This window comes from Elephas maximus, chromosome 2 (genome assembly GCF_024166365.1).
Source record: "Elephas maximus indicus isolate mEleMax1 chromosome 2, mEleMax1 primary haplotype, whole genome shotgun sequence".
Classification (NCBI taxonomy): Eukaryota; Metazoa; Chordata; class Mammalia; order Proboscidea; family Elephantidae; genus Elephas; species Elephas maximus.
In genome coordinates, this window is record NC_064820.1 from 99,815,600 (window position 1) to 99,831,886 (window position 16,287).

Below are 16,287 nucleotides of genomic sequence, written 5' to 3' on the forward strand. Positions count from 1 at the left end.
TGCATAACTTGTTTCATATTAAAATTTAGAAATTCATAGCTTAATTTTCTTAACACAGCTCTGGTGCTGAGAAGTTAGAGCTGCAGTTTCTGGAAAACTAAATAAATGAATAAATACATAAATAAATGCATTATAAATAAACTACAGTAAGGAGGTACATGTGCCAAAGGCTAAAAGAAATGACTCACAACTGTGAAAGATATCTCTAATACATTAATACTTAAATATATTTAAACAATGACTTCTTCAATGCAAATACCTTTTTTCAACAACATAAATGGTGGCTATACAAGTAGACCTCACCATATGGAATACTCCAGAGTCAAATCAAGTACATCTGTGGAAAGAGACAATGGAAAAGCTCAGTATCATCAGTCAGAACAAGGCCAGGGACTGACTGCAGAACAGATCATCAATTGCTCGTACTCAAGTTCAAGTTGAAGCTGAAGAAAATTAGAGCAACTCCACAATAGCCAAAATACAACCTGGAATATATCCCACCTGAATTTAGACATCATCTCAAGAATAGATTTGACTCATTGAACACTAATGACCAAAGACCAGAAAAGCTGTGGAATGACATCAAGGACATGATACATGAAGAAAGCAAAAGGTAATTAAAAAGACAGAACACAAAGAAAAAACAAAAGGGTTGTCAGAAGAGACTCTGAAGCTTGCCATTGAACTTAGAGCAGCTAAGGCAATCAGAAGAAAAGATGAAGTAAAAGAGCTGAACATGAGATTTCAAAGTAGCCCCAAGAAGACAAAGTATTATGACGAAATGCGCAAAGACGTGAAGTTAGAAAATCAAAAGGAAAGAACATGCTCTACATTTCTCAAGCTGAAAGAACTGAAGAAAAATTCAAAACTTAAGTTGCAATATTGAAGGATGCTACAGAGGAAATATTAAGCAATGCATGGAGCATCAAAAGAAGATGGAAAGAATACACAGAGTTACTATACCAAAAATAATTGGCCAATGTTCAACCATTTCAGAAGATAGCATATCAAGAACTGATGGTACTGAAGGAAGAAGTCCAAGCTGTATTGAAGGCGTTGGCTAAAAACAAGCCTCCAGGATTTGATAGAACACCAACTGAGATGTTTCAACAACAGATGAAACACTGGAGGCTCTCACTTGTCTATGCCAAGAAATTTGGAAGACAGTTACCTGGCCAACCAACTGGGAAAGATCCATATTTGTGCCCATTCAAAAGAAAGGTGATACAACAGAATGCAGAAAGTATCAAACAATATCATTAATATCACACGCAAGTAAAATTTTGCTGAAGATAATTCGAAAACAGTTTCAGCTTCTTTAGACATGTTATCAAGAGGAGAAGGACATCATGTTTGGTAAACAGAGAGTCAGTGGAAAAAAAGGAAGACCCTCAAGAAAATCGTCTTACATACTTTGGACATGTTGTCAGGAAGAATCAGTCCCTGCAGAAGGACAGCATGCTTGCCAAAGTGCAGGGTCAGCAGAAAAGAGGAAAACTCTCAACGAGGTGGATTGACACAGTGGCTGCAACAATGGGCTCAAGCATAACGATGATAGTGAGAATGGAGCAGGACAGGGCACTGTTTTGTTCTGTTGTATATAGGGTCGCTATGAGTAGAAACTCACTCGAGGTCATCTAATAACAACAATATTTAAAAGACTGTTCATATCTTGCACATGCAGCTTCATTCTCTTTATCGCTTCCTAGAAGGTATCATTAATACCACACACAAGCAAAATTTTGCTGAAGATCATTCAAAAGCAGCTGCAGCAGTATATCGATAGGGAACTGCCAGAAATTCAGGCCAGATTCAAAAGAGGATGTGGAGCCATGGATATCATTGTTGATGTCAGATGGATCCTGGCTGAAAGCAGAGAATACCAGAAGAATGTTTACCTGTATTTTATTGCATTTTATTGACTATGCAAGGGCATTCTACTGCATGGATTATAACAAATTATGGATAACATTTCAAAGAATGGGAATTCCAGAACACTTAATTGTGCTCATAAAGAATCTTTACATAAATCAAGAGGCAGTTGTTCGGACAGTACAAGGGGATACTTATTGGTTTAAAGTCAGGAAATGTGTGTGTCAGGGTTGTATTCTTTCACTATACCTATTCAATCTGTATGCTGAGCAAATAATCTGAGAAGCTGGACTATATGAAGAAGAACAGGGCATCAGGATTGGAGGAAGACTCATTAACAACATGTGGTATAGAGATGGCACAACCTTTCTTTCTGAAAGTGAAGAGGACTTGAAGCACTTACTAATGAAGATCAAAGACCACAGCCTTCAGTATGGATTGCACCTCAGCATGAAACAAAAATCCTCACAACTGGACCAATAAGCAACATCATGATAAATGGAGAAAAGACTGAAGTTGTCAAGGGTTTCATTTTACCTGGATCCACAATCAACAGCCATGGAAGCAGCAGTCAAGAAATCCAAAGACACATTACATTGGGCAAATCTGCAGCAAAGGACCTCTTTAAAGAGTTGAAAATCAAAGATATCACCTTGAAGACTAACGTGCACCTGACCCAAGCCATGGTATTTTCAATCACATCATATACATGTGAAAGCTGGACAGTGAATAAAGAAGATTGAAGAATTGACGCCTTTGAATCGTGGTGCTGGTGAACAATATTGAATATACCATGGACTGCCAAAAGAATGAACAAATCTATCTGGGAAGAAGTACAACCTGAATGCTCCTTAGAGCTAGGATGGCGAGACTGTGTCTTACATGCTTTGGACATGTTGTCAGGAAGGATCAGTCCCTAGAGAATGACAGCATGCTTGGCAAAGTGCAGGGTCAGCAGAAAAGAGGAAGACTCTCAACGAGGTGGATTGACACAGTGGCTGCAACAATGGACTCAAGCATAACAATGATTGTAAGGATGGTGCAGGACTGGGCAGTGTTTCATTCTGTAGTGCATATGGTAGCTCTGAGTTGGAACTGACTAGACGGCACCTAACAACAACAACACAACAAAAGGTATCATTGAATATGGGAGGAAAATTGAGTGCTTGTTCTCTCTCTGAATTTACCCGGACTGGTAGCATGGTTTTTATGCCAGTTTACTTCCTTTTCTGGTCACCTGTGTTTTGGGGCCAATCTAATACAGGAGAAGACTAAAAAATAAAACCACTGACCACATTTAGATTAATATCTTGGTTTATTAATCTTACTATAAAATAATAGTTAAAATCCTATTGTCTTATTTGGCAAACTTTCTGTTGATTTTCTTTGCTAATTCCTAAGATTAGTTGAATCTAGTACTTTGATCTCTAGTATTGAAGAAATGCTTAATTGGCAATTTAGTGATTTCTGTTTTATGCTTTGGAAACCCTGGTGGCGTAGCGGTTAAGTGCTACCGCTGCAAACCAAAGGGTCAGCAGTTCGAATCTGCCAGGCGCTCTTTACAAACTCTATGGAGCAGTTCTACCCTGTCCTATAGGGTCTCTATGAGTCAGAATCGACTCAATGGCACTGAACTTGTTTTTTTGTTTTTTGTTGTTGTATGCTTTCCCCGGAAACGGGAAACTGAAAAGTTTTTACTTGGTTACTGTTGTCTTTTTTTTTTTGTTTGTTTTATTTCTGAGTACGACTCAAAATCTTAGCTCTCAAATAATAGTTTTAAGGCAAGTCTAAAATAAAATTAATAATATACTTCATATTCTAAAGTAATCAGTGTGAATTTTATTCTTCAGGACATTTTTTTTCTATTTTGATATAACATCTATCTTTAGTGATTTTAGATGGAACAGCATTAAAATACTGTATTTCATGTGTTAGAAAATTAGTTCTTTTAGCAGGATGTGGTTTTAATTCTGAAAAGAACTTCATGAAATTTTTCTTAAGCCGAACTTATTTTCATAGTGTTAAGTATAGAAAATTATGCTTCCTTTGGACTAATTTCGTCAGCATCATTTCAGACCTGAACATCTCCTAAAATGTGGGTTATTTTCCAACCCCCTTGGAAGCTCCATGAAACTGTCTTGTTCATCTCTATATACCCAATACTTACAAAAACTGGCCCACAGTAAGTGCTTAATATATACTTATTATTTGAATGATTGATGGAACGATGGATGAATAAATGTGTGAAATGTTTGTAACTTTAGAGTTATTAATCTGGGCTCTCATTGTGAATAGCATAAAAATAAGCAAGGAATGATTTTGTAATGATTATAAAAACTCATGTGTTGTAGGGCGCTTTTCTATGTTAACAGTACGTCCAACATTTTCATTTGATCATCATAGATATTCTATATTGCATCCACTTTTACAAAAGTGAAAGCTTAAATCTGTGCAGTTAGGTGATAACCTGAAAGCACAAGTCTATTGAAGAAGCAGAGTTGGAAATCAGAGTTGAATTCTTTAGAGGGACCTAGTATAATGGTTAGGAGTCCCTGGGAGGCATACACAGTTAAGTGCTCTACTACTTGCTGAAAGGTTGATGGTTTGAACTCACCCAGGGGTGCCTGGAAGACAGGCTGGTGATCTGCTTCCAAAAGGCCACAGCCTTGAAAGCTCTATGGAGCAATACTACTCAGCCCACATGGGTTTGCCTGGAGTTAGAATCAACACACAACTTACAACCACAGAAGTGTAGTGGTTAAAGGCTTGAACTCTGAAGCCAATTGCTAGGTGTGAATCTTGGCTCTGATTTTACAAATGTGAGCTCTTAGGCAAATTACCTAAACTCTCAGTACTTTGGCCACCAAGTGTCTGTGCTCATGAGAAACCTGTACTTAGACCAAGAGACAGTCATTCAAACAGAACAAGCAGATACGGCATGGTTTAAAGTCAGGAAAGTCGTTCTTTCCTTTCACCAAACTTATTCAATCTGTGTGCCAAACAAATAATCCAAGAAGCTGGATTGTGTGAAGAAGAATGGAGCATCAGGATTGAAGGAAGACTCTTTAACAACCTTCAATATGGAAATGACACAACTTTGCTTGCTGAAAGTGAAGAAGACTTAAAAACTTATTGATGAAGACCAAAGACCATAGCCTTCAGCATGGATTACATCTCAATATAAAGAAAACAAAAATGCTCACAACTGGACCAAGAAGAAACATCATGATAAATGGAGAAAATATTGACGTTGTCAAGGACTTCATTTTACTCGGATCCACAATCAACGCCCATGGAAGCAGCAGTCAAGAAATCAAACGATGCATTGCATTGGGCAAATCTGCTACAAAAGATCTCTTTAAAGTGTTAAAAAGCAAAGATGTCATTTAAAGATCCAACCCATGGTATTTTCAGTGTCCTCGTATGCATGTGAAAGCTAGACAATGAATAAGGAATACCAAAGAAGGATTGACACCTTTGAATTATGGTGTTAGCAAAGAATATTGAATATGCCATGAACTGTCAGAAGAATGAATAAATCTGTCTTGGAAGAAGTACACCCAGAATGCTCATTTGAAGCATACTTTGAACAAGTTATCAGGAGGGATCAGTCCCTGGAGAAGAATATCATGCTTGATAAACCAAACCAAAAAAACCAAACCCAGTGCTGTCGAGTCAATTCCGACTCATAAAGGGTAAGCAAAAAAGAGGAAGACCCTCAAAGAGATGGGTTGACGCAGTGGCTGCAACAACGGGATCAAACATATCAATGATTGTGAGGATGGCACAGGACTGGGTAGCGTTTCATTCTGTTGTGCATAGGGTCTTTATGAGTCAGAATTGACTGGACAGCACCTAACAACAGTACCTTAGAGCCCTGGTGGCACTGTGGTTAGGAGCTATGGCTGCTAAACAAAAGGTTGGCAGTTTGAATCCACCAGCCACTCTCTGAAAACACTATAGGGGCAGTTCTCTCTGTTTTATATGGTTGCTATTAGCCAGAATTGACTCAACAGCAGTGGGTTTTGGTTCTCAGAACTTCAATGTACTCAGCACTGAGTTGCCAAGAGGATCAAAGGAGTCAACATTTGTAGATTTCTTAGATCAGTGTTATGAATGTTGAAAGGGGTTTTTATTTGCAAATCTCTATTGAGCCTATATGCTTGTTGCATGTGATATTAATAACATTGTTCAATAATTTCCGTTCAGTTTGATCACCTTTCTTTGGAATAGGCATAAATATGGATCTCTTCCAGTCACTTGGCCAGGTAGCTGGCACAGGCAAGTGAACACTTCCAGCGCTGCATCCTTTTGTTGAAACATCTCAATTGTTATTCTGTCAATTCCTGGAGCCTTGATTTTTGCCATTGGCTTCAGTGCAGCTTAGATCTCTTCCTTCAGTGCCATCGGTTCCTGATCATATGCTACCTTCTGAAATGGTTGAACGTCTACCAATTCTTTTTAGTGCAGTGACTCTGTGTGTTCCTTCCTTCATCTTTTGATGCTTCCTATGTCATTTAATATTTTCCCTGTAGAATCCTTCAGTATTGCAACTTGAGGCTTGAATTTTTTGTTCAGTTCCTTCAGCTTGAGAAATGCCAAGCATGTTCTTCTCTTTTGGTTTTCTATCATATGTCATTATAAAACTTTACTTTGTCTTCTCAAGCTGCCCTTTGAAATCTTGTGTTCAGCTCTTTTACTTCATCATTTCTTCCACCTGCTTTAGCTACTTGACATTCAAAAGCAAGTTTTAGAGTCTCTTCTGACATTCATTTTGGTCTTTTTTTTTCTTTCCTGTCTTTTTAATGACTTGCTTTCTTCATGCATGATGTTCCTGACGTCATTCCAAAACTATATAGTAATAGTGGGAAATTATGGATAAGACAAGTTTTATTATTTTAAACAGTATGTATCTGAAACAAAAGAATATATATTTACTATAAAAATGTCTTCTTATAGTAAACTAATTTTTAAATAACAAATTTTAAATGCTCTTATGTCTATAGACTTGCATAGTTTTAAAATGTAACATTGTCGATTTTTCTTTCTTCTTCCCCAAAAATAAAAACAAGTAATTTGAACTTTCATGTAATATTTCCCCACCTAGTTTCTACTATCAAGTACAAGCCATTTGTAGTTTTGAACAGAAACAAAAGTAAAATGTGTACTGTTCACAACAAGAGTTGCAGATAAGTTTTAAAGATTTGAAACTTGATGGAGCATAGGACCCAAGAGCTGAACTGCCTGGGGATTCATGCTAAATAGAACTAAACCTATATGCACAAATGGGTTTAGCTCAAGGAGCCAAGAACCTCAAAACTCCAAATTCTTACCTCCTCATTAATATTTAATGTGTTGTGTAAGCCTAGTATTCAAATACATGGAAGTTTACCTGGACCAGGTCTTTCTTTTTTCAGTGGAAAAAATCTTCATTAAAAAAAATAGTAAGCAATCTTCTACCCAGGAATATATTGTTCCAACATCTTTTGTTTATTTCTTTTATTTTCTAAACTTATATTTTATCTATAACTCTACTTTTTTGCACAGAAGATTTGATTCCAGGAAAGACAAATAATAAAAAGTAAAAAAGAAAATGAGGACCAAGGAAAAGGATTATAAAGATATCTCAGTGATATAATTGTAATATAATTGTGATTAAAATTTGGATATAAAGTTTCTATTAGCAAAGTCAAAAGGGGAAAAGTAGTTATGTGCCCTTGTTTGAAAGGAAGGAGAATTTAGATTTCTCCGGTAGAGGTAGGATTTATTCTTTTTTTTTTTTTAATTGTATTGTGCTTTAGGTGAAAATTTACAGCTCAAGTTCATTGTACAATTCAAAATTTTTTACACATATTGTTTTGTGACATTGGTTGCAATCCTCACAATGTGAGAGTACTCTCCCCCTTTCTACTCCGCATTCCCTGTGTCTATTCATCCAGTTCCTGTCCCTTCCTGCCTTCTTGTTTTGCTGTGGACAGGAGTTGCCCATTTGGTCTGGTATATCTGATTGAAAAAAGAAGCATGCTCCTCACGTGTGCTATTGTTTGTTTTATAGGTCTGTCTAATCTTTGTCTGAAAAGTAGACTTTGGGAGTGGTTTCTGTTCTAAGTTATCAGGGTGTCCAAGGGAATAGGGCTTATTCTTGAGACTCATGTATGTATAACACTGTGTCCACAAAAGATTGCATGGCAGATACAAATGTAAATTTTGAGTTTTCTTAAATATCTTCTAAGAAACATGAAAATATAATATTAAATACAACTTTGTGAATGTGATTCCAGTGCAAATAACATAAACTCTGCAGAATGAGTTTTTAGCCAGTTCTGGAATCAAAGGGAACTGAAATATGAGTGTCTTCCTCGAGGTGAAGAATGATAGACAGAAAGGCCCATATTGGATCTTCCTCACTGAAACTAATTTCACCTAACTATGCACTCTTCTGGTTGTTGTTTGGTGTCATTGAGTCAGTTCCAACTCATAGCAACCCTATGTACAGCAGAATGAAACACTGTCCAGTCTTGCACCATCCTCACAATCATTGTTATGTTTAAGCCTATTGTTGCAGCCATTGTGTAAAACCATCTTGTTGAGGGTCTTCCACTTTTTCCCTGACCCTCTACTTTACCAAGCATGACGTCCTTCTCCAGGGACTGGTCCCTTCTGATAACATGTCCAAAGTATGTGAAACGAAGTCTCACCATTGTTGCTTCTAGGGAGCATTCTGCCTGTACTTCTTCCAAGACAGATTTGTTGATTTTTCTGGCAGTCCATGGTATATTCAAGATTCTTGGCCAACATCATAATTCAAAGGCATCAGTTTTTGTTCGGTCTTCCTTATCCATTGCCCAGCGTTCACATACATGTGAGGTGACTGAAAACACCATGGCTTGGGTTAGGTACACCTTAGTCCTCAAAGTAATATCTTTTCTTTTTCACACTTTGAAGAGGTCTTTTGCAGCAGATTTGCCCAATGTTTTTGATGTCTTGACTGCTGCTTCCATGGGCATTGATTGTGGATTCAAGTAAAATGAAGCCTTTGACAATTTCAGTCTTTTCTCCACTTATCATGATGTTGCTTATTGGTCCAGTTGTGAGGATTTTTGTTTTCTTTATGTTGAAGTGCAATCCACACTGAAGGCTGTGATCTTTGATCTTCTTCAGTAAATGCTTCAAGTCCTCTTCACTTTCAGCAAGCAAAGTTGTGTCATCTGCATAACACAGGTTGTTAACGAGTCTTCCTCCAATCCTGATACCCCACTCTTCTTCTTATCAAGCATCTAGGTTATTTGCTTAGCATACAGATTGAATAAGTATGGTGAAAGGATACAGCCCTGACACAGCTTTCTTAACTATAAACCACACAGTATTCCCTTGTTCTGTTTGAATGATTGCTCCTTGGTCTAACTACAAGTTCCTCTTCAGCACAATTAAGAGCCCTGGAATTTCCATTCTCTGCAATTTGTTACGATCCACACAGTCAAACGCCTTTGCATAGTCAGTAAAACACAGGTAAACATCTTTCTGGTATTCTCTGCTTTTAGTCATGTTCCACCTGACATTAGTGATGATATCCCTTGTTCCATGTCTTCTTCTGAATCTGGCTTGAATCTCTGGCCTTTTCCTATGGATGTACCACTGCAGCCCCTTTTGAATGATCTCTGTAAAATTATACTTGTATGTTACAGTAATGATATTGTTCAATAATTTCCGCCTTCTTTTGGATCACTCTTCTGGTAGTCTCAAATAATCTAAGTTTTGAGTTAAAAGCATTTTAAGAAATGGCTGAACATATTACTAAATGTGACTTTTAAAAAAAGCCCAGACTGCTAATGTTATGCATTGCTGTTTGGTTTCAAGGCATATATATGGATCTCTAAAACAGGTGGCAAAGCTAGTGTTCTACTATGGACATGTTACTATCTTCAATAATATTCTTACCGAATTAGAAGAAATTTTGCTATCATACAAAGAAGAGAGGCCTATAAGTAAAGTTAGTAGTTTCTTCTAGTCTGTGCATCTAGACAGGCATGGTTTTGTGTGTTGCAATTACAGGATACAGTGGCAGGAAGATAGATATCATGGAAGATATCCACCGCTCTCAAGTTGATTCCGAATCATGAAGACCCTGTTTGTTACAGAGTAGAACTGAGCTGCATAGGGTTTTCTCTGCCTTAATCTTTAGGGAAGCAGATTCTCAGGCCTTTCTTCCATGGTGTCACTGGGTTAATTCCAACTGCCACAGACACATGTGGATCCTGGAGAGATAAGCATCCAAAATATTTTTTAAAAACTGAATAAAATGGCTATTACCAACAATAATTACAGGTAAAGAATTTAAGGTTAAGAAAACACTATATTCCTCTTATAAAATCTTTTTTTTTTTTTTTTGCTCTCTTTACTTTTGCTTTTCTGCATACCACAGAATTTTTCTCAGTATCCTTCCCTTCCCTGATTCAGCAAAAAAAGATGAAAAAGTACTTGAGACATAACCCAAACAAGTAAAACCATCTGATGATTTTTGTTTCAAATCTGGCAGATATGATTTTAAGCTCTTGTTCCGACAAGCACAAACAGTTTATACCACCCAGGGACTTTGTCATGGAAGATAGCACAGCCATAACTAGAGAGTACCCAATCTGGAATTGGATTCATTTTCCTTTTCTTTGTAATTCACAAGATATTTTATCAGCTTATGATGCACTTTCAATTTTATGGCTGGACTACTTTCTCTCTTCCAACTCTTGTAAACCATGGCCTTCAAGTCAATTTTGGCTCATAGTGACCCTATAGGAAAGAGTAAAACTGCCTCATAGAGTTTCCAAGGACCAGCTGGTGGATTGAACTGCTGACCTTGTGGTTAGCAGCTATAGCACTTAACCACTATGCCACCAAGGATTCCTCCATCTCTTGTGTTTCCAACATTAATTGTCTTGATAGTCTGGGTTTACATTATTTTCATGTGTGAATGTCTGGGATATAAAATGCTTTAATTAATTCATGTCTAAAAAGAAAAATGCATTTATTTATGTCTAAACGAAAAACAAAAGAGCAACTCTTTCTTTCACAAATAAATTCATCAATTTTTGACAGTACAAGATGTTTCTGCTTGATTTAGAGACTAAGGCCTGAAAGAAAGTACCAAATAATAAGTGGGTCAGGTTATGTGGAAATATTGAAAACAAAACTATCTTTTAAATCTGTTATTGACAGAAAGGTGAATTCTCTAAATTTCACTGGGAAGATTTTCTCTGGTTGAATGTTAATGAAGCTTCTCTTTATGTGCTCTTGCAAACAAATTATGAAGGCTGAATGATCCTCTCTGCATCCAGACCAGTTAAAGGACTCTGAGGACCTCGTAAGAAAAGCTCTGTTTATGAATGCGAACAAATGGATGAAACTACAGTATTTGACCAACAGTCTCAGTGAAGTAAGAGCTAAGACTGTTACAGGGGAAATCCCCAGGTTCTCGCTCGGTATGACTCATATTGGCCCGTAAATGAGAGACATAAGTGGGAGAACAAGAAAGGTGCCTTTATGATAGTTACAACTTTTTTTAAGTTTACCAACAAGAACTTCTTATTTAAGAGTTATGATATCTAAACCCATTAATTAGGAGGAAGGAAAATGGTTTCTTATACCCAGAAAGTAGGACTTTAAAACATCAGCAATATTCCCACATAAAATCCATAATTTCCTTTCATTTATTCAGTCTTATGTAGCTAATTTCTTTTCCACAATATTCTGGATCAGCCACAGTCTGTGAACCCATCAATTTCTGCATAGGAGTTCTGGAAATTTTATTCAGCCTAGTCACAGTCCTTTCTGCAAGTCCAATAGAGTCCATCTTTTTGTTCAGGTAGTTTGATCAAATGTTTTAGCAAATCAGCAAAGTAAAATCTTATCTGCAGATGACAAAACTTAATATGGTCATATTAATTTATAAAAATAATACTCTTACACTGAAAGACCTGGTACAAATTAATTACATGCATAACATAAAGGCCAAATAAAATGAGTTAAAAAAAAAAAAACTTGAAACTATTTCTAAATATAGCCATTAACTGCATTTTTAAAGAGCTTCAGACATAATACATAACAATCTTTAGACATGATACCATATAGTCAGGGTATTCCAAGAGTATAACAGGATTGTCAAATCTCTAAATACCTGTATAGTAATTTAAAAAAATAAAAAAACTTCATAGGTAAATGATGTTAATTCCCCAATCAAATCATTGGCTTTGATAAAGTTGCAACCAAGTTAGCAATTAAGAAGTAATAATAAAATTATGACATAATGTTATGTATTTGCTGTCTAATATTAGGCAAAAAAACAAGAGGAAATACTAGCATATAAATTTTACCACAGTCAAGTGTTTCTCTTGATTTTGACAACACATTCCATGTAATTTATTAAATAAAATTTTTTTTAACACTTTATAAATTTTTTTGTGGCTTTCCATGAGGTTTCAGAGTCTTTATGAGTTTATTATAGGTCACTGAGAAACAATACTTGTTATTTAACCAAAGATCTTAAAGGTAAAAACCTTAGTTTTTTTTTTTTTCCCCTAAAGCTATGTAGCTTGGTTTTCAACTCAGGAATCTATTCTAATGAGAGACAGCACCTTTGTCTTCAAGGCAGATCACACAAAGAATAAATTAACCCTTCAACTCAGAAATCAAAGGAAATTTTGTTATTTTAACAGCAAGAAACCTGATTCTTTGCTTTATATTTTATTTAACATTAACGCTCCTAAAAATCTCTTAAATTAAACCGTTAAACTTTAGTTACAGATAAAACATTTGACCATATCAAGTAAATTTATTTTTAATAAACCTCTTAAATATTATCTTTGTTGCATATCTCTTATAGTAAAAAAAAGTACATCCCTTTAAATGGCAAGAATGAACACACTCATTAGCAGACCCAAATACATACATATATATATATATATTCTTTCTCTAGTGGCATAAAAAGCAAAAGTATATAAGCTTAAATTATGACAAATATCTGTTAACTCAAGTTAACATCAATAAACTACCTAAAAGTTCTTAGAAATTATTTTAGGCCTGTTTTTTTTATACCATAAGACAGCTGCTCTTGAAAGAAAACATGTTTGAACATTTTAAGTTTTCATTCAACTTTTACTATTTCCCATATTTTCCCAATCTAATTTTGCCCATAAATATTTTATCAACTTGCTTTGGAAATCACAAAGTCTGTGCTCAACTGACCAATTCATTGATATGGATATAACCTTAAGTGTCTGGCTAGAGCTGGAAAGATTTTCCCAGGCCATTTCAGGTCTATCTCATTGTGATTTCTATTTTTCTTTTAAAGTTCCCCTACAATAAAGAGAACTTGTTTGCAGTTCTTTTATGATTGGGATCTGCCCAATTTCTGGTCGTTATAATAAACTTCCTGAAGCTATATGACTTTGGAGACTGGGGATCAGGGAGGCCTGTTGTTACCTCACCCTCCCTATTTTTGGCTCATGGTGGAAGACAAGATTAGGCCATTCTGATTCATTTACATATGTTTGAATCGATCTAGGCATTTTGAAAGGGTATCTACCCAGTACAGACCAAAACTCTTTAGCAATTTTGTAAACGAATCCATCGATTCTTGACTAGCAAGACTGGGGGCTAGGGATGGGTCTGATCATACCATGCTCTTACTTACTCTCTTGACTCATGGAAGTCAAGATTGTTGTTGTTGTTGTTAGGTGCCATTGAGTCAGTTTCTTCTCATAACAACCCCATATACAACAGAATGAAACACTGCCTAGTCCTGTGCCATCCTCACAATCGTTGTTATTCTTAAGCCCGTTGTTACAGCCACTGTATAGATCCATCTTATTGAGGGTCTTCCTCTTTTTTGCTGACCCTGTGCTTACCAAGGATGATGTCCTTCTTTAGGGACTGATGATCCCTCCTGGAAACATGCCCAAAGTATGTGAGATGTCTCGAGATCCTTGCTTCTAAGAAGCATTCTGGTTGTACTTCTTCCAAGACAGATTTGTTCATTCTTTTGGCAGTCCATGGTATATTCAATATTCTTCGCCAACACCACAATTCAAAGGCATCAATTCTTCTTCAGTCTTTTTTATTCATCATCCAGCTTTCACATGTATAGGAGGCAATTGAAAACACCATGGCTTGGCTCAGGAACATCTTAGCCTTCACGATGACACCTTTGCTTTTCAATACTTTAAACAGGTCTTTTGCAGCAGGTTTGCTCAATGAAACGCATCTTTTGATTTCTTGACTGTTACTTCCATATTACGAGGATTTTTGTTTTCTTTATGTTGAGGTGTGTTTTAGTTACCTAGTGCTGTTGTAACAGAAACACTACAAGGGGATTGTTTTAACAAAGAGAAACTTATTCTCTCACAGTCTAATGGGTTACAAGTCCAAATTCAGGGCATCAGCTCCAGGGGAAGACTTCCTCTCTCTGTCGGCTCAGTAGGAAGGTCCTTGTCCTCAATCTTCCCCTGGTCAAGGAGCTTCTCAGGCACAGGGACCCCATGTCCAAAGAATGTGCTGTGCTCCTGGTGCTGTTTCTTGGTGGTATGAGGTCCCAAACTCTCTGCTTGCTTGCTTCCCTTTCCTTTTACCTCTTGAGAGGTAAAAGGTGGTGCAGGACACCCCCCAGGGAAACTCTCTTTGCATTGGATCAGGGAGGTGACCTTAGTAAGGGTGATGTTACAATCCCACCCTAATCCTCTCAATATAAAATTACAACCTCAAAATGGAGGACAACCACACAATACTGGGAACCATGGCCTAACCAAGTTGATACACACATTTTTGAGGGGGATGTAATTAAATCCATGACAAGGCGTAATCCATACTGAAGGATGTGGTCTTTGATCTTCATCAGTAAATGCTTCAAGTCCTCTTCATTTTCAGTAAGCAAAGTTGTGTCATCTGCATAACATAGGTTGTTTATGTGTCTTCCTCCAATCTCTGATGCCCTGTTCTTCATATAGTCCAGCTTCTCTGATTTTTTCTCAGCATACAGATTGGATATGTATGGTGAAAGGATACAACCCTGACACACATCTTTCCTGGCTTTACACCACTCAGTATCCATCCTCTTGTTCTGTGGAACAACTGCCTCTTCATCTATGTACAGGTTTCTCATGAGCACAATTAAGTGTTCTGGAATTCCCATTCTTCCTAATGTTACCCATAATTTGTTATCATCCACACAGTCGAATGCTTTTGCATAGTCAATAAAACACAGGTAAACATCTTTCTGCTATTCTCTGCTTTCAGCCAGGATCCATCTGACGTCAGCAATGATATCCCTGGTTCTGTGTCCTCTTCTAAATCTAGCTTGAATTTCTGGCAGGTCCCTGCCGATATACTGCTACAGCTGTTTTTGAATGATCTTCAGCAAAATTTTACTTGTGGGTGGTATTAATGATATTGTTCAATAATTTCTGCATTTGGTGAGATCACCTTTCTTGGGAGTAGGCATAAATATAGATCTCTTGCAGTTGGTTGGCCAGGTAGCTGTCTTCCAAATTTCTTGGCATAGATGAGTGAGCACATCCAGCCTGCATCCTTTTGTTGAAACATCTCAATTGTATTCCATCAATTCCTGGAGCCTTGTTTTTCACCAATGCCTTCAGTGCAGCTTGAACTTCTTCCTTCGGTATCGTCAGTTCCTACTCTTATGGTATCTCCTGAAATGGTATAGCGATTCTGTGCATTCCTTCTATCTTCTTTTGATGCTTCCCGAGTTGTTTAAAATTTTTCCCTGTAGAATATTGCAACTTGAGGCTTGAATTTTTTCTTCAGTTGTTTCAGCTTAAGAAACACAGAGCGTGTTCTTCCCTTTTGGTTTTTCATCACCAGGTCTTTGCACATTTCATTATAATACTTCATCTTCTCAAGCTGCCCTTTGAAATATTCTATTCAAGTCTTTTACTTCGTCATTTCTTCCTTTTGCTTTAGCTACTCAACATTCAAGAACAAGTTTCTGAGCCTCTTCTGACATCCATTTTGGTCTTTTCTTTCTTTCCTGTCTTTTTAATGACCTCTTGCTTTTCTTGCTTTCTTTATGTATGATGTCCTTGATGTCATTTCACAACTGGTCCAGTCTTCAGTCATTAGTGTTCATCACGTCAAATCTATTCTTGAGATGGTCTCTAAGTTCAGGTGGAAGATACTCAAAGTCGTATTTTGGCTCTTGTTGACTTGTTCTAATTTTCTTCAGTTTCAACTTGAACTTGCATAGGAGCAGTTGATTGTCTGTTCTACAGTCAGCCCCTGGCCTTGTTCTGACTGATGATATTGAGCTTTTCCATCCTCCTTTCCCACAGATGTAGACAAGATTGAGTCATCCCAATTCATTTACATATGTTTAAGTAGGCCTAGACATTTTGAAAGGCTATCTACCCAGTA